At 34.8% G+C, this 24,931-nt stretch overlaps 1 pseudogene; it reads right to left on the bottom strand.

Moving 5' to 3' along the window:
- Window positions 1–1,522: 1,522 nt before the first annotated feature.
- The window catches only part of LOC120177786, a 73,834-nt pseudogene continuing 50,425 nt past the window's right edge, over window positions 1,523–24,931 (bottom strand).

Raw genomic sequence — 24,931 nt, 5'->3', positions numbered from 1 at the left:
TTGAAGACTTATGATAGCTAGAGGCAACTGGAGTGTCACTAGATACATAACTAGCTACCTATACTACTTAGCTAGCTACCTAGCTATCTAACTACACTAGCTAGTTACTTATGACTCCATCATGGCACCTAATACCTTCTATGCGTTCAACATACAACCTATACTACTTAGCTAGCTACCTAGCTATCTAACTACACTAGCTAGTTACTTATGACTCCATCATGGCACCTAATACCTTCTATGCGTTCAACATACAACCTATGGATGAAACCTCATCTTACCATGGCGTGGAGAAGCATACTACATCAAGAGGATCATGTGGGTTGCCATGTGCATCACATAAAGGCATGTGCATTCCATATGATTCAATTTAGGCACCAAACTCAAAAGGAACAACACCATTCGGCCAAAGCTTCTCAACCACACATTTAGGCGCCAAGAATGAAGAGTAACAAGCCTATTCGGCCAAAGCATGTTACACCACTCATTTGAATGCACCAAGGGTCGAACCATCAACACCATTCGGATAAGAGAAGACCAAGGCCAAACCAAATCAAAACCTTACCTTTTCAACATCTAGAGTTGTAATTAATCTTCAAATGATCATGTATGTTCATGGGAAGTGCCTAGTCTAATCATCATGTATCTATTCGGCTATATCCCTTCACTATTAAATCCAGTGATTGGCATTTATAAGACATTCCCCTTTTGTATATCAATATATTTGTGAGGTTATTTCTCTTTCCTAAGTTCTTTAAGAACTATATCGACTTATCAAGTGCCTTGTGTGCTTGTGGCCTCAACCCCTTCCCTTCCATTGATACTTGTGTTTCTTGATTCATTATAGTCAACGGGGCCAAGTCCTTTGTTACCACCCCTTAAGCAAATTATAAGCTTTTGTGTTAGGCTCTTTGTAGTCTAGTTTCTTCCTTATTTGCTTAAGATACTATCCACCCAAATCTATTTGTTTCATAGCCACCACCACGCCTAAACAACAACTAAAACAACCCACTTCCATTACATACTTATTCATTCATCATAGCCCACCCTTATCACCATAACATCAACTACCAAGGCACAAGTGTCTTGCTCTCTCACTAAATCCACAACCAAGGCACAAGTGTCTTACATCAATGATTTCACTTTCTTTTCTTTTCTTTTATACTTGAAATTTTCTAACAAGTGGTATTATAAAATATGTCCCGTGTTATGAATTTTGAAAGAATTTATCGTTACAAGTTTTGTTAGTGATATTGAAGATATACAAGATAAATTATATTACAACTACATTACAATGAGTTTTCAGTTGTAGAGAGATTAAATTCTCAATCAATTGAATAAAAATCCTTTCAAAGTGATTTACAAATCTTCATATAAGATTTACAAATATGATGAGTTTTCAGTTTATCCTTTCATTTTCACAATAAGATCTACAAGAAAATGAGAAAAATGAATATGCAAAAGGAACAACAAAATCGTAATATATTCTTCTCTAACAATAACGTGCCAGACCGAGTTTCATTTAAAACTCGCCTAGGCTATTGTTGTTTTCGTCACTATCATTTGTTGTAGGTCCAAGCGGACTTTTAGATGATGTACACGCTGAAGTTGGAGTCAAAACCGTGGGGCTAAAACGTGAATTTTTCCTAGGAGATGCATTCACATTCCTTGATCTTGGACTCAAGTTCACTTGCTCTAAAACCCTGAACTGAAGCTCAGATGGATAATCCCTCATGCAACTTATTCTTGCCCCAGCTCCTGTGCACCACTTGGAGGATAATTGTTGAGCTAGCTGATATGATTTCACTTTATGAGAGTCTATCCTTCTCAATATCTTTTCCTTGGGTATAGATTTTCGATCTTCCTCGTCGTCTTCTTCGCCGAGCAAGTTGATCTTAGTGAATGCAAGTTCCTCCTCAGATAGGGATTCTTCTGCTGATGCATAGCCATCTTGGGTCTTTGGTGAAAATGTTTGATGTTCACGGCGGAAACGCGGTGATAGCGCTTTTGTCTTCAAGATTGCGATAACGTCGTGGATTTTCTCTATTTGAAGGTTACTTACCTTTGAGAACAATCTTGACATTGTTTTATTAGAATTTTGGGCAACGTCTTCATCTTCCTTTCTAGAGCCATTGTTCTCTTGTGCTGAATTTTCATTGCTCATTGCCTCGGTTTGTTGCGAGTCTCCTTGTGTTGTTTCGTTACTTGCAACGCAAGAATCTTTTCTGATGAAAAATTCATCGTCTTCGGCAGGGCTTTTCTGTAAAAAACCATTAACATTATGCTTGTTTATAATGTTAAAAAACAATCGAGGAATTGTTGTTGTCTACCTTTACATCTGTAAGATCAACATTATGCTCTTGAAGAAATGATAAGAACTCTTGGAAATTCTCTTCTGTTGGGAGATAATGTCCACTATGGGGCCAAATTGCCTATATAAAGTTGAACCAATCATTTTAATGCATGAAAAATCTTACACACTGAGAGATGATCTGACCATTTTACCTTCAAAACACCTTTTTCCGCCACCAATCTTCCGGCAGCCACAGTCGCTCCACCGGCCAGAAAACTCGAATGCTGAAAATTGCCCTTGCTTTTCTTTCCAACATACAATTTCCTAGTAGCACTCAGAACAAAAATCCATTTCACGTTCTCTGGTCCTCCTGTGGTATCAACAATTTCCCCACTCTGTTTGTACAATAACTTTTTATCCCTTACTACTACTTCAAACTCATTCCTTTCGGTCTGTAAATCGAAAAGTAAATATGTTCCGAATAAACTAGATCATTCTCGTATGACTAGTTTTTTAACCCAGTCATAAATGAAATCGAAAAGGGAGGTTAAGCTCACTGGACCAAGGTACTTGATGCATTGTTGTTGAAGCTTCGACCGAGGGCAACTTTCGAGATGGACTTCTCTACCTTCTCCTATATCAAGCCTACATGTTCAAAGTTAACAGATTGGTGTTATAAGTTATTAAGACACACAAATCCTTCCATAATTGAATGAAATCTTACCAGTAAAAGAAGGGTTCTTTACTTTCACAGTGAAGCCATTTGGCATAATAAAATTGAAGATTATGGCCATAGCGATGCCTAGGATCAATCTATAAGCACCAAGAAACAAGATCAACAAGAGCTAACAGTTTACTAAGAATTTTTCATTCTTGAAATGGCATTACCGCTTCAAGCCAGTGTTGCAAAGCAAGTTTTCGAGCCTTTTCGTCCTGAGATAACCCTTTTCCAACCTGCAAAAAAAAGACAACATTGCAGGCCAAATGCATTTAAGAGCTTACTTAATTACCTTATCCAAGACTTATACCTTGGCAGCTCGTATTCTTGCTCTAAACCATCGTGAAACCGCACTCTCCGGCCTTTCGATCTCGAAGAATGATATAGAGCTTCGCTTGAGTTCAACGAAATCCAATAGCTTCCACCTACAATTAAAATGTGAAGATGGAAACGTTTGGATTCATGTTATATCAACCTGGTTATGTACTAGGCAAAAGAAGATAGTAACCATTTTTGCTCAACAACAACTGCACAGTCTGCTAGCTGCCGCCTTGTTCGGAAACTTTTGTACACCTTTTGCAACTTCAATGCAGCTTGGTATTGACGTCCTCCGACATCAGAAAAGTCGGAATGCGACTCTTTCTCATGCTTGTCATTTGGTGTTTGCAATGTGCCATTGTCATTCACTTTCTCGCAGCTCTCTGCTGTAACAGACACCTCATTTTCGATATCGGTATTCGAGATCATGGTCTATGCTTCCGTATTGCTAAACCTTAAAGATTGGTCAACTTTCATTCTCTTTTAGCCATATGATTCCATCTCATTTTCTCTAAAACACCATCATTGAAACCAGCTGATGGAAGCACTTTCTTAACATCATCCTTGGAACTGATGCATTTCAAATGAAAATTTTGGAAACAAAAAGCCAGGTCTCAAGACCTAAATGTAAACAAAAGAAGCAAAATGATCAGATGCCACGTTGAGGAACCATATCTTCACAACGTTGGCCATTTAGAATCTCGAAACTCTCAACATATTTTAGATGTAACGATAAGACACATTACACTCATAAATAATCAGATTCTAATCTTAAAAACATATTGTTAAGTGAAATAACCATGAACCTGAACATAAACGATAAAACAAACATTAAATATAAAAAATAACAATATCAATAAAATACTTGATATTTCAATTGTTCATGAAACTAAAAACTAGAAATGATATCTTTTCCCCCCAACAACGTTTAATGCATAGAGAAAAATCAGCACAAAAAATAACAAAACCCAGATGAAAGGAGAATGCCTCTTTTTTTGCCTATATGTACATTGCAGTTGAAGAATTCTTTAGCATATAACATAAAAACTAAAATGGTAGGCCAGAAAGAAAACGCTACCTAAAAATCAAAGGAAAAAAGACAAGAAACGAGTAAAAGAAGAAGAAGAAAGTAAAGGAAACCAAATCGGGTGCCAAAAAAATGGGAACTTTGGGTTAGGTACCAAACGTGAGAGGAAGCGAGCAATGTGGAGATGCTACTCATTGGGTGGCCTTGGTGAGAGTTTTTTTCCATCTCTTACATGTTTAAAAACTAGTGCATTATAGGAAGAGTTAAATATAGGGTAGTAGGGGAAGGAAATCTTAGAACAAAATTAAATTGCAATTGAATTTGTTTAAGGTTTGGATATCCACTAAAGTCTCAAGGTTTGTTCTATATTTAGGGGTAAGACAATAACACAATTATAGTGCTAAGATTATTGATTGTTAGACTCTATGTACTACTTCTATGTTCCATTAAAAATGTATAACTTTTAAAATTGTCATATTTAAAATTTCCTATTAAAAAGACAATAAACAATAAAATTTCTTTTTATCCTTATCAGTCAAATTTATCAACCACCTTTGAGAGATAATTTTATTATTTTCCTTAATCAAATTCATCTCCTAAAACTATGTGTATAGTCAATATAATACATAAATTAGGAGAAGGAAGAGTCTTAAATTTGTATCAATATATTTAGGGATAATATTCACTCACACCATATAAAATTTATATAAATTTTTTAAATATTAAAGGAGTAAAAATATATATTGATATTAAAAAAATGTATATATTTTACACCATGTAAGTTATGAAAGTGTCTCGGAGAGAGAGTAGATTATCGGGGGGGGGGGGGGAAGAGAGATAGAGAGAGCCATCTCTTGAAGTGCATAGAGGTTTATATACTGATTTCTGTGATTGATGTTGTCAAATATAAAATCATGATTATCGTCTTTAGGCTGACAAGATGAATAAATGCAGTCCTCAATCAATAAATTGAGTCTTTTTAGATTTATTTATTTATTTTTCTTATCATGTTAAAAGATGATGATGAGCCAGAGGGTGTTGGAGGGTTCGAATAATTACAAAAGTATAGCTTTCAACTCCGGACGTACAACTCTTGTCTACAAAACTTGTTCACCTTATTCAAGAAAATTATATGAAGTAACTTGACTTGATATTTGTGCGAAGGTACTCTATTTACTAAAAACTTTCAGCGTCTTTAAATTTCTTTCGGAGGGGGTCTTAACATGTAATACCCCCTACCCAATCAAGGTACCAAACTCACGTCAGAATATTACATTACATAACTCGAACTCGACTCACAATTAGACTCAAATTCATTTAGAACTTCTATCAACTTGAAATAGAGGGGATGAATGAAAGAATAATTGAGCTATAAGACATGAGGTTTAAAGATGAGACCTCCAAAATTTAAAAAAATGTTTAGTTGTTATCCAAAGATTATATATCTAGCTTTTATGAAAATATTTTTTCATATCCAACCAAACAATCTCAAGATAATATTTAGGATTAAGGTTTGATAGTGTCGTAACCGGTTTTCGTCCGGGCACGAATTTTTTACTTGACGGGAAAAGTGATGTGAATAAATGGATTTTAAAGTAATTTGGGAGTCGCCATCGGCCTTTTGGGTCAGGTAGGTCGAATACCTAAAAATCATCCTTTAAAAGAGTTTTTAAAAAAAATCGATTAAAAGATAAACTGATCTGCGTTTTAACCAAAAATTCGTTCTTTTTAATAATAAAAAGGGATTCGTGGTCGGTTACGTTTAGGGAAGGATTAGCACCCCTACAACGCCCAAAATTGATACTTTTTAATTATAAATTGTCTCTATTATTGGAAATTTAAAACTTCAAAATATATTTAATTTATAATCCTATTATTTCAAAATTATAATTATGAAAAAAATATTAATTTATATATATTTATAAATAAAATATTTATTTATTTAGAAATATCAGAAAATGACTTCTAGGTGCCTTAAGACAGCTCTTTTCTTCGATATTAAAAAATAAATAATTAAAACAATTAATATATAATTTATAAAATATGATATTTATTTATTTAAAAATATCAGAAAATGGACATCCAGTTACTTTAAGACTATCCTTTTTTAATATTGATAAATAAATATTAAAATATGATTATTTTTTATAAAATAGTTTAAATAAAACAATTATATATTTTCTGATTTCTATAAGTAAGATATTTATTTAAAATATCAGAATAGGACATCTAGTTGCTTTAAGACTGCCCTTTTCTTTGATATTAAAAATAAATAAACATTATTATTTAAACATTATTTAAACAAATATATATATTTATACGACTGATATAATAAAATAATAATTTAAGTAATAATTTAAACATATTAAAAGGATAATAATACAAATCAAAATACAATTAAATATAATATTAAATCAAACAATGACCAAAATAAAGAAAACTAAAATTATGTGATTAAAATATAAAATATAAAGATTAGAAAATTCTAATTCGAATTATTTAAAAGACAGGCATTATAATGGTAATTTAACCTTGATTCATAATTCGAGATTAAAATAATAATTACTAAACTGTGAAGGTCTAAATTTGATATTTACCCTAATATATATATATATATATATATATATATATGCTGATAACGACTAAATTAAAATAAAATAAAATTACGAGACAAAATTAAAAGGATCAAAAATATAATTCCAGTGGCTAAAACGTAAAATTACAAAATGCAGAGGGACTACGCGTATGGTTTAACCTTTTCCTAAATTGCACATACACCCTTCCCCAAAACGACGCCGTATGGGGAAGGGTATATAAACCCATGAACCGGCCCAAAACGGGCTTAAACCTTCATTTCTCTCTTATGGTTCTCTCTCTAACGAGAGAACCTCTCCCGCTTCTCTCTATGTTTCTCTCGTCGGAGAGAAATCCGACATCCAACGACCACCGTATGTCGTCGTTAACTCTGCCGCCGGCCACCGCCTTCGGTGGCTGGAAATTCCTAAATTTACCTAAAATACAGATCAGAACGTCCTAAGGCCGATTTTGGTCTTTTTTTTCCCTTAAAACCGCTTAGGTTCCCGTAGATCTAAATTTTTTACCTTCGAACTCTTGGTTCTACGGCGGTGGGTGGAGGCTATGGTGAGTTTCATTTCCTTTTTTTTCTTTGTTTGTTGTTCGCTGCATCTGTTCGTGGTTGTTGTGTGTGTTGTTGTCCCGTATTCTGCTCGTCTCCCTCCTCAGATTTTTTTCCGTTGCTCTCTGTCTCTTTCTTTCTTGCAGGTGGGGTGGCTTTTATAGCCACCACCGAGGCTCTCGTTGGACCGGTCCCAGAGATGAGTTATGGTGAGTCACCAAACTATGTGGTGACTTACCCCATAGCTGCGACGTGTGGGGGGCAGTTGGCCTTCTGGAATCCTCTGTTGGCATCGTGGCAGCAAGGTGTCGTCGTCGTGGGGCAGCTGGCAGTGGAAACGTCAACAACGGCGGCTGAATGTGGAGGTGATGCCTCGTGGATGTTCTGGAATCTTGGAGACGGCTGGGGTAGGGTTGAGAAACCCTAGCTCAAACCCCAAATCAGTTCAGGGTTTCCATTTGGGTCTGGGCCGGTTCTGGTTGGGCCTGGTTGATTGGGCCGGTTCTGGTCTTGGGCTTGTAATTATTATTTAATAATAATATAATATATATAATAATAATATTTATAATATTAATAATTTTAATAATAATAAATTAAGTAAAATGAAAAATTAGTGTTTACAGCTGCCCCTTTTTGCTCATTCTTGTGTTAACAAGAATAGAGTAAAGACGAAAAAGACAATAATTTTTCATTTGACTTCTCTTGAGTAAGACTGAAATGTTGAAAACATCATTCCAGAGGTCTTAAAAAAATCATGCACTGAAGGGCTTACAGATGACCCGAAGGTTTTGAAAACATCAAAAAGCTTCTGAAGGCTTTTTGGAAACATCATGCACTGTAGGACTTACAGATGACCCTAAGGCTTTGAAAACATCAAAAAGCTCCCGAAGGCTTTTTGGAAACATCATGCACTGCAGGACTTACAGATGATCCTATGGCTTTGAAAACATCAAAAAGCACCCGAAGGCTTTTTGGAAATATCATGCACTGTAGGACTTGCAGATGGCCCTAAGGCTTTGAAAAACATCAAAAAGCTCCCGAAGGCTTTTTGGAAACATCATGCACTGTAGGACTTACAGATGACCCTAAGGCTTTGTAAACATCAAAAAGCTCCCGAAGGCTTTTTGGAAACATCATGCACTGTAGGACTTACAGATGACCCTAAGGCTTTGAAAACATCAAAAAGCTCCCGAAGGCTTTTTGGAAACATCATGCACTGTAGGACTTACAGATGACCCTAAGGCTTTGAAAAAATCAAAAAGCTCCTGAAGGCTTTTTGGAAACATCATGCACTGTAGGACTTACAGATGACCCTAAGGCTTTGAAAACATCAAAAAGCTCCTGAAGGCTTTTTGGAAACATCATGCACTGTAGGACTTACAGATGACCCTAAGGCTTTGAAAACATCAAAAAGCTCCCGAAGGTTTTTTGGAAACATCATGCACTGTAGGACTTACAGATGACCCTAAGGCTTTGAAAACATCAAAAAGCTCTCGAAGGCTTTTTCGAAACATCATGCACTATAGGACTTACAGATGACCCTAAGGCTTTGTAAACATCAAAAAGCTCCCGAAGGCTTTTTGGAAACATCATGCACTGTAGGACTTACAGATGACCCTAAGGCTTTGAAAACATCAAAAAGCTCCCGAAGGCTTTTTGGAAACATCATGCACTGTAGGACTTACAGATGACCCTAAGGCTTTGAAAACATCAAAAAGCTCCCGAAGGCTTTTGGAAACATCATGCACTGTAGGACTTACAGATGACCCTAAGGCTTTGAAAACATCAAAAAGCTCCCGAAGGCTTTTTGGAAACATCATGCACTGTAGGACTTACAGATGACCCTAAGGCTTTGAAAACATCAAAAAGCTCCCGAAGGCTTTTTGGAAACATCATGCACTGTAGGACTTACAGATGACCCTAAGGCTTTGAAAACATCAAAAAGCTCCCGAAGGCTTTTTGGAAACATCATGCACTGTAGGACTTACAGATGACCCTAAGGCTTTGAAAACATCAAAAAGCTCCCGAAGGCTTTTTAGAAACATCATGCACTGTAGGACTTACAGATGACCCTAAGGCTTTGAAAACATCAAAAAGCTCCCGAAGGCTTTTTGGAAACATCATGCACTGTAGGACTTACAGATGACCCTAAGGCTTTGAAAATATCAAAAAGCTCCCGAAGGCTTTTTGGAAACATCATGCACTGTAGGACTTACAGATAACCCTAAGGCTTTGAAAACATCAAAAAGCTCCCGAAGGCTTTTTGGAAACATCATGCACTGTAGGACTTACAGATGACCCTAAGGCTTTGAAAACATCAAAAAGCTCCCGAAGGCTTTTTCGAAACATCATGCACTATAGGACTTACAGATGACCCTAAGGCTTTGTAAACATCAAAAAGCTCCCGAAGGCTTTTTGGAAACATCATGCACTGTAGGACTTACAGATGACCCTAAGGCTTTGAAAACATCAAAAAGCTCCCGAAGGCGTTTTGGAAACATCATGCACTGTAGGACTTACAGATGACCCTAAGGCTTTGAAAACATCAAAAAGCTCCCGAAGGCTTTTTGGAAACATCATGCACTGTAGGACTTACAGATGACCCTAAGGCTTTGAAAACATCAAAAAGCTCCCGAAGGCTTTTTGGAAACATCATGCACTGTAGGACTTACAGATGACCCTAAGGCTTTGAAAACATCAAAAAGCTCCCGAAGGCTTTTTGGAAACATCATGCACTGTAGGACTTACAGATGACCCTAAGGCTTTGAAAACATCAAAAAGCTCCCGAAGGCTTTTTGGAAACATCATGCAATATAGGACTTACAGATGACCCTAAGGCTTTGAAAACATCAAAAAGCTCCCGAAGGATTTTTGGAAACATCATGCACTATAGGACTTACAGATGACCCTAAGGCTTTGAAAACATCAAAAAGCTCCCGAAGGCTTTTTGGAAACATCATGCACTGTAGGACTTACAGATGACCCTAAGGCTTTGAAAACATCAAAAAGCTCCCGAAGGCTTTTTGGAAACATCATGCACTGTAGGACTTACAGATGACCCTAAGGCTTTGAAAACATCAAAAAGCTCCCGAAGGCTTTTTGGTAACATCATGCACTGTAGGAATTATAGATGTGGGAAATAGTTTACTAAGTAAAAAACTAAGGAAATCGTTTTCTTACTTTTCAACAATTTTAATTTTAGAAAAGATTGAATGAGAAACTATGGAAATCGTTTTCTCATTATTTTTCAAAATAACATGTTGATTGGGTAACATGACCCAATCTCAAGATAATGTTCATTCTTGTGGATTGCGTCCATCTATTCTTCAGATGTTTGCGTGATTCCTGTATTTGCGATTTTGAATTCTACCTTCTTCTTGTAAGGTATTGTTAATCATGAATCTTGTTTTTCATATGAAGATCTGCAAAACCTTATGTTTGAATGCAATCATATGTATCAATGTAATGCATTGTATATTGTGTAAATGATATTCTTATGAATGCATGAATGTTGATGCAATCTTCATTTGACTTCAAAGTGGTAAACTTGGTCTTCCTTCAGTTCATCATTTATTGCCAGGGTTACCTCTGGATATCAGTGTAGAAAATTATGCTATCAAACTTGCATTTCTGCAGAATCATTTGATCAACTTGTATCTTTGCGTCTTCTTTGCTTCATGAAAGTCTCAGAAGAAATGTTTCATTTGTGGAACTCTTGCTGTAGTCAAAATTATGACCCTAATGCTCTATTTTGTCTTTGGTAACACCGGCTTTCTTTGTCTGGATTTGTGTAGAAATCCAATAAAACTTTCATCTTTGAAAAGAGAATCTATCATCTTTAAAAAGAGAATCTATCATCTTTGAAAAGAGAATCTATCATCTTTGAAGAGTGTAGATGTAGATATGCCTGACTCAGCAGGGATTAATTAGGGGAGTAGAATCTGTTCTGATTTGACTCTTAAAACACATCACAAGGAGTATTTATCCTAATTCCTTTCATGTCTTCACATCTAATCAGATCTCGAGTAAGGTAACTTGGACCATATCATATTGAGATGTTTAACAACAACCTATCGTTCAACCTTAGTTGTCACCACTAGTTTCTTGTTTAAAATTTCAGTTCTCCTTCAGTGGAAAGAAATCTTCATCATATCTCATTTCTAATCTTGGGGTTGAAGAAGACAGACTTCATCTTGTATCAATAAAGGAAAACCATATGATAACAACATTGGTTCAACACCATAATCATTGGTTCATAAAACATTTGACAACACATTCTTCATCTCCTGTGGCTTCTGCTCGAATTACTGGTCAATGAAGCTCTTTGCATGGTGTTCAAAGTTTTTGTATGATATCACAAGACCACTTGAGAACAAAACATAATAGGAATACAAATGAGATGCTGGTGTGACCAAAAAGTTGATCAAATTCGCAAGATATGCTAGTGATAAATTGAATAAGAGACACCAATTGATCTTGATATTGTCTCAGGCAAGGGTAAGTGTGATATTGATCACGTTTTCTTCTGTAATGAGCGTTATAAGAAGTAGAAACACACCCACTATAAAAGCCATGTATGGAAAGATATCCGTAGAATTCTTGATGCTGGGGATGAAACGCACATGATAAACCAAATAGATGAAAACTCAGTTCAGTCTAGCTGGCAATGATAACCCCAGTAACATCGGGAAAAAGCAATATACATGAGCTTCTCTCTTCAATGTCATCAAGTAAACAAAACTGATGTGAAAAACAGCTTCGTAACCTCAACAGTATGGTTGAAACTAACTGACAGGAATCTCAAAGAAATATTTTTAATTATCGCCGACACACAAAAGGCCAAATTCAGAGTTCGAGGTCTCGAGGAATTGATCCTTGGATCGAATTGTCTCCCTGAGGACCATCTTTATTCTGCAACCATGATGTAGCTTAACAAAGAACACACTGTCATGTGACACATGGTTTAAGAAAATTGGGTATTTGAAACCATACTTGCTGAATAAATATTTGTTCAACAACAGGACCCTAATGCAACTGCCTGATGAACGAAGCAATTATGTGTAGTCAGATTGACTGTTATTGTTTCACCATTTTCATTCTTCATATTTTTCCGTCTCTTTGGAAATATCTGCTCAAGTCAATGATTTTTAACACATGATGATGTGGGCATTCAGCATGCCCCAGCATTTGCTAATACAAATATTCAAAAATGCATCAACAATCCTAATTCTGATTGAAATGGGCTTTCAGCATGCCCCGATATTTGCTTCTTGTTAATCTGAGCCTTCAAAATGCCCCACATGGATCTGTCTGAAGGAACCTTTAAAATGCCCCAACATTTGCTGATACAGATGTTAAAAGTGTGCTCAACATTACTTCTTGTTGAGATGAGCCTCCAAGAATGCCCAAATATTCATATTGTTGTGAGCCTTCAAAATGCCCCAATATTCTATTTATGGTTGAAATGGGCCCTCAAGATGTCCCTCTAGATATGTCTGATTCACTCTCAATGTCTGTTTGACTGAAATGTCATGATCCCCGCGAGGTCCAATTTTGACAATGAACTGTTGTAGGTACTTGTAACTTTATTCGTGCCCCAAATTTGTTTATCTTGAATACTCTCATTCTGGTGTCACTAAACAGTAGTATTGTCAAGTAACTGGAGAAATTCTCTTCATGTTGTCATAAACTTAAGAAGTACTCAATCATTATGACAGAAACATCTGAGATATGTGTATTCTGAATGAGGTGACCATTTTCTGTATCTGGAGGGGTTTAATCAGACAGAGCAGTAAAAATAGCTTGGTAATATGTTCCAGGCTGACAGAGTGGCTTATCATCTTTCAGTGAAGGCCATCTCTGAAATATACTTTTCTGTGGGAGAGAAACCAATTTATGCGAACAGTAATCTGATGCAATAGCAAGACTACATATATAGGCTCTTGAAAATCCACACCCATGCAACATGTTGATTGTGATAACTACTCATCTGATTATGAAGTGATCTTTCAGGATGATTTCATAAATATTGATAGTTCTTCAGATACCGAGGAAATCCTGAATTCTGATTCTGATGAGGAGAATAAACTGTTATACTTGACGAAAATGGGATACTTAGATGCTGAGGCTTTAATAGCCATGGAGAGATGTGGTCCGGATTCATCAATTGCAAAGTTGACAGATTTTATATGTGATGCTCAAATGGCTAAGGCTGCTGACGTACTTCTTCTAGTAGAAGATAGGGAGCCATTATGCAATGATCCCAATTACAGGAAAAGGTGAAACTCGGGCAATGATTTTTGGAAAAGGAAGAAGCAGAGGAAGCTTGAAAAGAAGCTTCTTAATGAATATGATCATGTTCATCTTTCAAATCTAATGATTGGTTTTGGGGTTCTTACTAAACCAGATTAGATAACTCAAAGAATACTTCCAGAAGATGCTATTGGGCCTCCTTATTTCTACTACGAGAATTTGGCACTTGCTCCAGTTAGTTTTTGGACTAAAATGTCACAGTACTGATGTAGAGCCTGAATTTGTAGATTCGAAGCATTTTTATGCTGTTGCATGGAAAAGGGGCTATATTCATAATCTGCCAATTGAGAACAAATTTCCTCTTATTCTACTTCCTCCATGCACCATACATGATGTTTTTCCATTGACAAAAACTGGTAGCCTTCCTGGGCTTCGAGTGTCCAGAAGTATGTTCTTGATGAGTGCTGAAAATGGAACCTGGTATGGGTTGGAAGGCATAAAATTACTCCACTTGAACCTGATGAGGTGGAAATGCTTCTAGGTTTCCCTAAAAACTATACATGAGGAGCTGCTAGAGACAAGTTCCCCAGTGATATCAATGTCCTGTCTCTTTTCTCTGGAATCAGTGATGCAGAGGTTACCTTCTACTATCTTGGCATACTTTTGAAAAAAAATGTGTAAGAACTGAATCATGATCGGTTGGAGCAATTGATGAGTAGATTTGGAAATTTTGACCTTGTTGTCGGTAGCATCCAGTGTAACAACCTTACTGGGACAAATAAATATCATCGGGATGACTAGAAGACTTTTGTTGGTGTCTTTTCTTGCAATGACTATTATAGTGACTGCCTCTTCTGTTGCTTCAATATATCCCACTCTTTTCGAATCATGGAATGGTTTAGTTTACAGTAAAACTGGTCATATTCAACTTTTGGAATCTTGTAACCAATGTTATCCTATATAAAAGGCCTATTAGGGTAGATTCTGTTCCAATGTCTTATTTTGTACCATAAGTCCTCAAATTCAAATTCAGTAATCTTCTGAAGGACATAATGGATATCATCTTGACAAAGAAAATGATCGGCATAGAAGAAGTAGCAATGATGTATCAAGACTTGAGCCAGCATCACGGTATAACCAGAGTGCAGGTAGTGACTTGTTCATGGCTCTATGATGTAATCTTCTAGAGAACATGAATTGATGGTTGGGGAAAATAATCTGTCTGGTGATGCTTATCACCCTCAGCATGAGATAAATGATAATCTTTCTTGATGAGCTGCTAATAATGTCATAGGAGAGTGTCACAAGTTCAATTCTCCAGACTTTCTGGCTTCTTGGACCACTTGCCTTCAAAAATGTGAAGTGCTTCATTATTATGGCCTCGTTCATTCTTTTTCTACAACATAGGTAGAATAAGCAACAATTGCTTCAAGGACCTTCCTCATTTGAGACTGTCCTGTTTGAAAATGTTTTTCCTCCTTTCTTTATCGAAGAATGAAAGAATTTTGTAAAGTATTGCCCCTTTCAGGTTCACAATATAATCAAATCATAAACAATAAGTTTAATGAATATCAAACAAATCTACTACACTTTTTAAATCATTCAAAAATCATAGTCCTATGGCAAGTGTCAAAATTATTGACTGATTTGAGGTGTAGGTTGATTTTGGTAAAGTAGGTTCTTTCAAGTTGGTTCAGTATGTCGCTTCGGGCTTCCACTAACTTGAAGAAATGGCTCTTATGCTCATCTTTGTAGAAATACTTCTTGATTCCAGAATCTCAGGAACGTCTTTTGGGATGTGCGGTGCTTCATTTAAGAGCTTAACATCATCTCTTATGTCGTTTGTTGCACCATTCAATATTCGAGCTGCCTTTTTAGGTTTTCAACTCGAATCCTCCTTTGGTTTCAAGATGTTATTTAAAAATTTACATCTTGAACCCCCTTTATCATTTTTCATATCATGCATTAAAGATTTTAAAAACCAACTTTTGCAAATAAAAATCAATCTTGAGAGGCGAAATGAATTATGAAGATATTCTCTTTAGATGCCTTCAATCTTGCTTTGCTTGACTTGGATCTGCCTTGCTGGGGATTTTTCCATCATCTAGATCCCTCTAAACTACCAAATTTTGAGTTCATTTCCATTTTCTCATATCTTCATCATTTCTTGCTCTTCTTGTTGAATATGAATCTTCAAATTAATTGAACTCGATCCATTTTGTAACTTGAGGCTCTATGAGTCACCTATCTTGATTCAATTTCTCCTCTTTTTTTTCTTGTTTCTTTTTTTTTTCTTTTCTTTTTTCTTTTTCCTTCTTCTTTCTTTGCTGGATGAGTATAAGACTTCAATTGCTTTGAACAACTCCTTTTCCTTTTTGTCCTTTTTTCTTCTTTAAGTATAATATATCTTGACATAATCTGAGTTTATTTGGTTTCTCAGAACTTTCCTATCCGTTTTTGCCAAGATCAACGCTTCTCGGGAAAATGCCTTTTTTACAATATTTGACCCGTCCCAATTAGACATCCATTTTTCACGGAAATATTTATGTATAGGCAAGATCTTTTTAAACACTAGATCACATCTAAATCACCCTCTTGGAACTCTCTAGGATGTGATCTTTCATCATCTATTTCTAATGCATTTGCTCATGGTAAATAACTTTCAATTGATTCTCATCAATAAGGTTTAATTGATCAAATCGAGCTTGGATACATTCAGTCTTCTCCAATTTGTCCTCCTTTAGGATACAAAATGATGGGATCTCAACTTCAATTGGTAATACTGCTTCCATCCCATAGACTAAACAATAAGGTGTTACCCCAGTAAATGTTCGCACAGTAATTCAATATGCATATAAGGCAAAAGTTAGCTTCTCGTGCCAATCTTTGTAAGTTTCAGTGGTCTTTGTAATGATCCTCTTAAGGTTCTTATTTGCTCCTGCAAATGCCCCATTCATCTTTTGGTGACATGACACTGAGTTTGCGTGCTTGATCTGTGCGCGAAGTTTAGTCATCTCATACATAGAAGTCCTTGTAAAAAGAGGTATCTCCAAGGGGATGAATATTCAAGATTAACTTTACTTACATGAAAAAATGTAATTAATGCATACTATATTTATTTCAATTAATCACTTTTTCCTTCTTCTTGAGTATGCCCTAATCACTCGAAATTATCTTCAATGAGTTGGTCCATGATGCCTCATCTCGTCTCTTCTTATAGTAAGATTCACGGATAATTGAAAGTTTGGTTCTTTTGAGGTCTTTTGGTTTATGATGGTTTTGTGTTTTGAAGGAAAAATGTGTAACTTTTAAAGTCATGTATATGGTGGAAGGTAACATAATGAATCGATCAACTCTACCCAAAAAAGTAAACATCTAGAGTTGGTGTCTCAAAAACAGGTGGAGACATTACTTCAGAGTCTCAGATAATCGTAGTGTCAGTATTTGGTTTTGTAAGGATCAAGTAATTGGCGTTGGATGGGATATGGAAGATATAATTTTACCACTTACCAAAGATCTATAACTCTTGAAAAATTAAAAGAATATTTAATCTACTTGATACTAAAAAATTTCAAGATTAAAACTTAATTACTTGCTCATAACCATAAAAGCAACAGAGGTTTATTTATTGCACAAAAAGCGGAGAAATGAACAAAAAACAAGTTCAAACAAGATGCTGAAAGTAGAAAGGTACTATAGTGGTAGATATCAACTTCCACTTGTTTATCTATCATGCCTCATTATAATGTTAGGTGTGTAATAGGACTAAGGTTTTTTTCCTCATTTGCCCTCCATTTCTTGATCATATTTTGTGTTAAATTCTTTGGATAAACCCTCAAATGCACAAATCTTTGCTTCTTCCTGATCAGTCTCTATCATCATCTTCTTCTTCCCCGAGTGGAAATTGGGCTCAATTTTATATTCAGAACAGCTTCCTTTGGTGATGAAAGTTTTGTTCTGATTCTGAATGCATTTTGCAGCTGTGATTGGAGTAGTATTCACTAGACTCTTTATATTGCCCATTGCTTTACTTGTCCTTAGAACATCTGATATAAATGTTTGAGGTTTCTTCAGAGTTACATTTTTCCCATTCATTCTTAAACTGGTAGGCCAATCTCGAATTACCTCTCTTTTCATTTCTTTCTCATTCTTTAGTATTAGAGAAGTATCAGGAGTTGAATCTGTCATACATACTTCATATTCCTTAATTTTGCCTTTTTTCTTTTCAATATCTTCTGCTGTATGATCTTCATTTGCCTTGACCATGTTAATTTCATTTTGGGGTTTGAATCCCGGTTGTTTGATCAAAATGGATTGACTGTTGACATCCACTCTTATGATTTTATGAACCAAAAGGTCTTGAACTTGTCTTTTAAAGTTACCGCAATTTTCGATGGAGTGTCCTCAGATTCCAGCATGATATTCACAAAAGACTTTCTCATTATACCATCTCGGGTAAGGAGGCAACAAAGGCTTAGCCTGACATGGGCCAATAAGATGGGCTTTGAGTAACTCAGGATATAACTTGCTGCATAAAACTGAAGGAAACTTGGGTAGAATTTCCCCTGACATCACTGTCACATTACAATTATTTTCTTTGCTTTCTTGAAGATCTTGTGACTTACGATCTAGATGTTTGCTTTTTTTAGCTTTCTTCAATGGTACTGAAATTTCTTCTACGTTTCTCTTCAACTTGATCTTTGTCTCATCTTCTGGGGTTATACCCGATTTTTGGAGATTTATCGAATTTCCACATTCCCTGGCAAAGTTTTGGTCATTTGTTTCCATTGTATCATCTACATTATTGATAATCCCATTCAAATCTTTCATAACAGGATCCACTAAGGGTTTCTCTCCATGGATTATAATATTCACCAGGTCCATCAATTTGGTCAGTTGTTCCTTTGAATCCTCCTGGAACTTTTTTACTTGATCAGTCATCTTTTGTCGAGTCTTGATAAATTGCTCTTGTAGTTTCTCAATTCTGCCAACCCTTGCTAAAATCTCATTCATGGTTCTTATCCTTGTTTAGGAAGACCAAGTTAGCTCCACTTTGATTTCAGAAATTCTGTCATGGAATCTTCCATGAATTATTCCACATGTTTAAATGTATGCAAAATATTTTTAAACAAAATGTAAATATGTAAAGATGCAAACGCAAAAAATGAAAATATGAATACGAACGTAAAAATGCAAATATAAAAATGTGAATGTAACCATAAAAATGTAAATTGTGCAATACAAAAGGAAACATAAAAGTATAAATGAAAAGTGCAAGGATGCAAAATGCAAATGTATGTATGAAAAGGTGTTTACTCAAGAGTGATCATCTTAGAACATATTTCATTGAACACAAAAGTTTCGGTACATCAAACAAAACTTTACATATAGGGATATCTTTCACTTCTAACTTCTCCAAAGCCCAGTTAGTTTCCATTCATGCTCAAAAGTTGAGTCTTCAGTCTGCTTCATCTCCTTGTAAAGTCAGCTAAATCTATCATTTAAGAACCATATTGCTTGTCTGGACTGCAACTTCTTCTATGACATTCTCTTTCATCTTCTGTGTCACTTCTCAGAGTTGCTCATTTTCCCTTGTAAGAGATCCTTTCTGTCCAATAAGTTCTTGAACAAGATCTTCATATATGTTGCAGTTCTTTTTCAGCTTGGTGACCCCTGTGATCCACTCTTCTGGGGTACTTCCTAGGCCAGCATTTTGAAAGGCTTGACTGATCTTCTGAAAATCTTTATACATGGTTTTCATTTCTGTGCTCAATTTCTTGTTTTGGTCATTCAAGTCCTTCAAATAACATGCTTGAGCTTCATAAAAACCTCCACTACTCTGAATGCCCTGACTGATGCTCTTACCATAGACTGCTTTTGGTATCAATCTGGCAGGATCTTTGTGGAGTACTTTTGGTATTAATATAACAGGATCTCTGTGTGCATTGCTTGCTTCTATCCTCGGAGTTTCCCCAGGATGTATTTCCTTGGCCGCATTATATTTTTTTTGATCATAAAACTTTTTGTCCATTTACGATTTCTTTCCAATTTGATGAACAGTCTTTCAAGTCAACACCTTTTGGTTATGCCATGATCATGTAATGCAGGCACAAAACAAAAGAAATCAATATAAACAAGTTAATACAAAACAAAATGTATGAAAAATAAAAATGAGAAAGGAAATAAATTGGTAAGTACCAATTAATGAAAAGAAAATATTCTACCTATCATGGTATATAATATATCCTAACCTCATGCTTTCTAGTTCCATGCTTTATTTGGAAAAATTAACCTAACAGCATGATTACTAGTTCGCAGGCATTTATTCAGAGAGAAAAATAATAAATTAAATAAATTAAAAGCTAGAGCTTATTTCTCCTTTGTGTACACCTATGAACAGAGGTTCAGTACTATCTTAGATCAGGTGAATTTCTAGGGTTTATTATATGCGGAGTTTCAGTTCTAGGAGTAAAGGTACTCGAATTGTCCTTGTTGATGCCCCCTTGGGCTGTCAAACCCTCAATCCTAGTCCATTACAGACTTAAGCGGATCGAGTTTAATTCGAGGGGACACATTTCTCTATGCCTGACACGAAGAATAAATTCTCACGAAGACGTCGCTTTCACTCCCACTTAAAAGGGATAAATCTCAGTTATAGAGATTATGTTTATGCAATGCAAGTGTTGTGTGCGAGGAGAAATATTCAAACCTCTGACAGACAATAAATAATAAAATTTAATACCTGAAAAATAAAATAAAACATTAATAAAATAATATAAATATTATGGAAAATATATATATATATAAATTTTGAAAAGAAGGAATTAAAAATTAAATATATGAATTTTTAATTTTCTAATTGATAGAGACAATTAATAATTGGTTTTAAAGTTTGACTAATCCCCAGCGGAGTCGCCAAGCTGTCGTAATCGGTTTTTATCCGGGCATGAATTTTTTACTTGGCAGGATAAGTGATGTGAATAAATGGTTTTTAAAGTAATTTGGGAGTCGCCATCGGCCTTTTGGGTCAGGTAGGTCGAATACATAAAAATCATCCTTTAAAAGAGTTTTTAAAAAAACATCGATTAAAAGATAAACTGATATGCGTTTTAACCAAAAATTCATTCTTTTTAATAATAAAAAGGGATTCGTGGTCAGTTACATTTAGGGAATGATTAGCACCCCTACAACGCCCAAAATTGGTACTTTTTAATTATAAATTGTCTCTATTATTGGAAATTTAAAATTTCAAAATATATTTAATTTATAATCCTATTATTTCAAAATTATAATTATGAAAAATATTAATTTATATATATTTATAAATAAAATATTTATTTATTTAGAAATATCAGAAAAGGACTTATAGGTGCCTTAAGACAGCTCTTTTCTTCGATATTAAAAAATAAATAATTAAAACAATTAATATATAATTTATAAAATATGATATTTATTTATTTAAAAATATCAGAAAATGGACATCCAGTTACTTTAAGACTATCCTTTTTTAATATTGATAAATAAATATTAAAATATGATTATTTTTTATAAAATAGTTTAAATAAAACAATTATATATTTTCTGATTTCTGTAAGTAAGATATTTATTTAAAATATCAGAATATGACATCTAGTTGCTTTAAGACTGCCCTTTTCTTTGATATTAAAAATAAATAAACATTATTATTTAAACATTATTTAAACAAATATATATATTTATACGACTGATATAATAAAATAATAATTTAAGTAATAATTTAAACATATTAAAAGGATAATAATACAAATCAAAATACAATTAAATATAATATTAAATCAAACAATGACCAAAATAAAGAAAACTAAAATTATGTGATTAAAATATAAAATATAAAGATTAGAAAATTCTAATTCGAATTATTTAAAAGACAGGCATTAGAATGGTAATTTAACCTTGATTCATAATTCGAGATTAAAATAATAATTACTAAACTTTGAAGGACTAAATTTGATATTTACCCTAAATATATATATATATACTGATAAGGACTAAATTAAAATAAAATAAAATTATTAGACAAAATTAAAAGGATCAAAAATATAATTCCAATGGCTAAAACGTAAAATTACAAAATGCAGAGGGACTACGCGTATGGTTTAACCTTTTCCTAAATTGCACATACACCCTCCCCCAAAACGACGCCGTATGGGGGAGGGTATATAAACCCATTAACCGGCCCAAAACGGGCTTAAACCTTTATTTCTCTCTTATGGTTCTCTCTCTAACGAGAGAACCTCTCCCGCTTCTCTCTATGTTTCTCTCGTCGGAGAGAAATCCGACAGCCAACGACCACCGTATGTCGTCGTTAACTCCGTCGCCGGCCACCGCCTTCGGTGGCCGGAAATTCCTAAATTTACCTATAATACAGATCAGAACGTCCTAATGTCGATTTCGGTCTTTGTTTTCCCTAAAACCCCTTAGGTTGCCGTAGATCTACATTTTTTACCTTCGAACTCTTGGTTCTACGGCGGTGGGTGGAGGCTATGGTGAGTCTCTTTTCCTTTTTTTTCTTTGTTTGTTGTTCGCCGCCTCTGTTCGTGGTTGTTGTGTGTGTTGCTATCTCGTATTTTACTCGTCTCCCTCCTCTGTTTTTTTTTTCATTACTCTATGTCTCTTTCTTTCTTGCAGGTGGGGTGGCTTTTATAGCCACCACTGAGGCTCTCGTTGGACCGATCCCAGAGATGAGTTTTGGTGAGTCACCAAACTATGTGGTGACTCACCCTATAGCCGCGACGTGTGGGGGGCAGCTGGCCTTCTGGAATCCTCTGTTGGCATCGTGGCAGCAAGGTGTCATCGTCGTGGGGCAGCTGGTAGTGGAAACGTCAACAATGGCAGCTGGATGTGGAGGTGATGCCTCGTGGATGTTCTGGAATCTTGGAGGCGGATGGGGTAGGGTTGAGAAACCCTAGCTTAAACTCCAAATCAGTTCAGGGTTTCCATTTGGGTCTGGGCCGATTCTGGTCTTGGGCTTGTAATTATTATTTAATAATAATATAATATATATAATAATAATATTTATAATAATAATAATTTTAATAATAATAAATTAAGTAAAATGAAAAATTAGTGTTTACAGATAGTATTGAGAAGGTTGAGGATGATGGCCCTTTTGACTTTGTTAAGGATGAAGATTTGATTACCAAGGCTTCCTTTGATGATCTTGCAAAAAAAAAAACTTAAAATATATTAATTTTTTCTTTGTTATGCTTACAATTGAAAAAATATATTTTGAACATCTTTTTAATCACTTGAGAAGTTGAGAATGAAGAACTTCTTTTTGTTTAAACTTGAGCACCTACATGAAGGAAGACATATCCATCTCTACCCAAAAAAAAACAATTATTAATAAGATGAAATTCAAAATTTAAAACTCTCTTCATGACTGCTTGGATTTCCTTTAAAGTGTGTTTTACTATCTTTTTTTCAAAAAGGAATTATTTCTCAACATTTGTTTCTAACATCAGTTTGAAGAACATATCTTCTATCTAAAGGAATTTAGAATGGAGGTAATTCTTAAAGCTTTTGTTTTAATCTCCTCCCATTTATGAGTTTTTTTTTAAATATTTTTCTTGAAGGATTGCTATACTTAGATATTTTTGCTATTTTATTGTTACCACTTGAGAACCTAGGAAGCACGGGGATTTTATAGTTGTGTCGTTTCAAGTACCAGATACGTTCTCGGCACGGGGACGATACGGGTACGTACTGGGGACGTGCCACGGTGGCAGAGTATGGTTGAACGACATCGGAGACATTTCGGGGACGGCATGTGACTTTCACATGCGTCCCCAAGCTCTGTTATTTCCGTCGTACTACAGTTGGAGGAGATAAAGAAAACGAAATTCCCAAAAAGGAAAGTTGGCAAAATGGGAAATAAAGTAGGTGAATTTAGAAGAAAAAAATTGAAGACAACTAACATAAAAGTAAGACCTGAAATTCAATTCTTCTTTGGATTTCCTTAGTCTCTGAGAGTAGTTGAGATTTTAAATAGTGTTGGTTTTCATTTTTCTAGTAGTAGCAGTTTCGATTTCTCAAGAACAAAAAATAAAGTATAACAAATTCATATTCAAATTAGGATAAAACAAAATCTATTTCCTGTCAACCTTTTTAATTTGAAGCAAAACATATTAGGGTTATAGTAGATGACTAAATTCATTAAAAAAACGCTTGGTGAAAATTCCTTTTATAGAATTTGACCAAAGTTTTTTATTGAGGTTTTACTTGAGGGGAAATGAAGACTTTTTTTATTTAGCTATGACTTGTGAAGGTGTACATCATCGTTTTTGACCTCTGTTTTATTTTATTTTTAACTCCTTTTGGGAAACTAATGAAAGCAGATAAAAATGTGAAGGCATTAACGTGTCTTTAGAAATTAATTGTAAGATCGTATACCATTTTTTAGCTTTGCCTAGCTTAGAGTTATGGTAGATGGTGTTGATATTAGCATTCCTTCATACATGCATACAAAATATATATATATTTTCTTTATTCTTCTATATTATATGCTATTCTAACAATGCATACAACCACTTGATGAGTCGGATTTAGAGAGCCAGTTAATCTCGGAAGATGTTAACAATGTTTGATTTGGGTTTAATATTTTTTTAGACTTAATATTATGGTTTGAGTCTTAAAATTTAACACTTTAATATTATAATTTTATTATGAATTTTATTATTTTAGAGTTACTATTATGGTTTGAATCTTGAAATTTGACATTTTAATATTGTAGTTTGTTTATGGATTTTATTGTTCTAAACTTAATATTGTTGTTTGAGTCTTTATATTTGACTTTATTCATAATTTTTTATATATATTTATAATTTTAAAATTATTTTATATGACGTACCCTTGTTGTTCCCGTCCTCCTCGAATACTTACCAACACAAGGCCTATGCAGATACACACAACACCCTAACGTAACCTATCACCCTAAGGCAGTCAATCAGGACTAATGACATGACGACTCTAAATAATTAATCAGCACTAACCCATCACCTCCAGAGACAACTAACCAGAACCAACCATATGAAAACTATGAGACAACCAATCAAGATTGGTGACGTGACAACTCCTAACCAAAGCAAAGCCCAAGGTTCTATAAATATCCATGCATGAGAGATCAAAATGATCAAGCCTTTAGTGACC

Source organism: Hibiscus syriacus, unplaced genomic scaffold (assembly GCF_006381635.1).
Source record: "Hibiscus syriacus cultivar Baekdansim isolate YM2019G1 unplaced genomic scaffold, ASM638163v2 tig00112319_pilon, whole genome shotgun sequence".
Taxonomy (NCBI): Eukaryota; Viridiplantae; Streptophyta; class Magnoliopsida; order Malvales; family Malvaceae; genus Hibiscus; species Hibiscus syriacus.
Note: the sequence above shows the minus strand (reverse complement) of the source record. Positions and strands in the feature narration are given on the sequence as shown.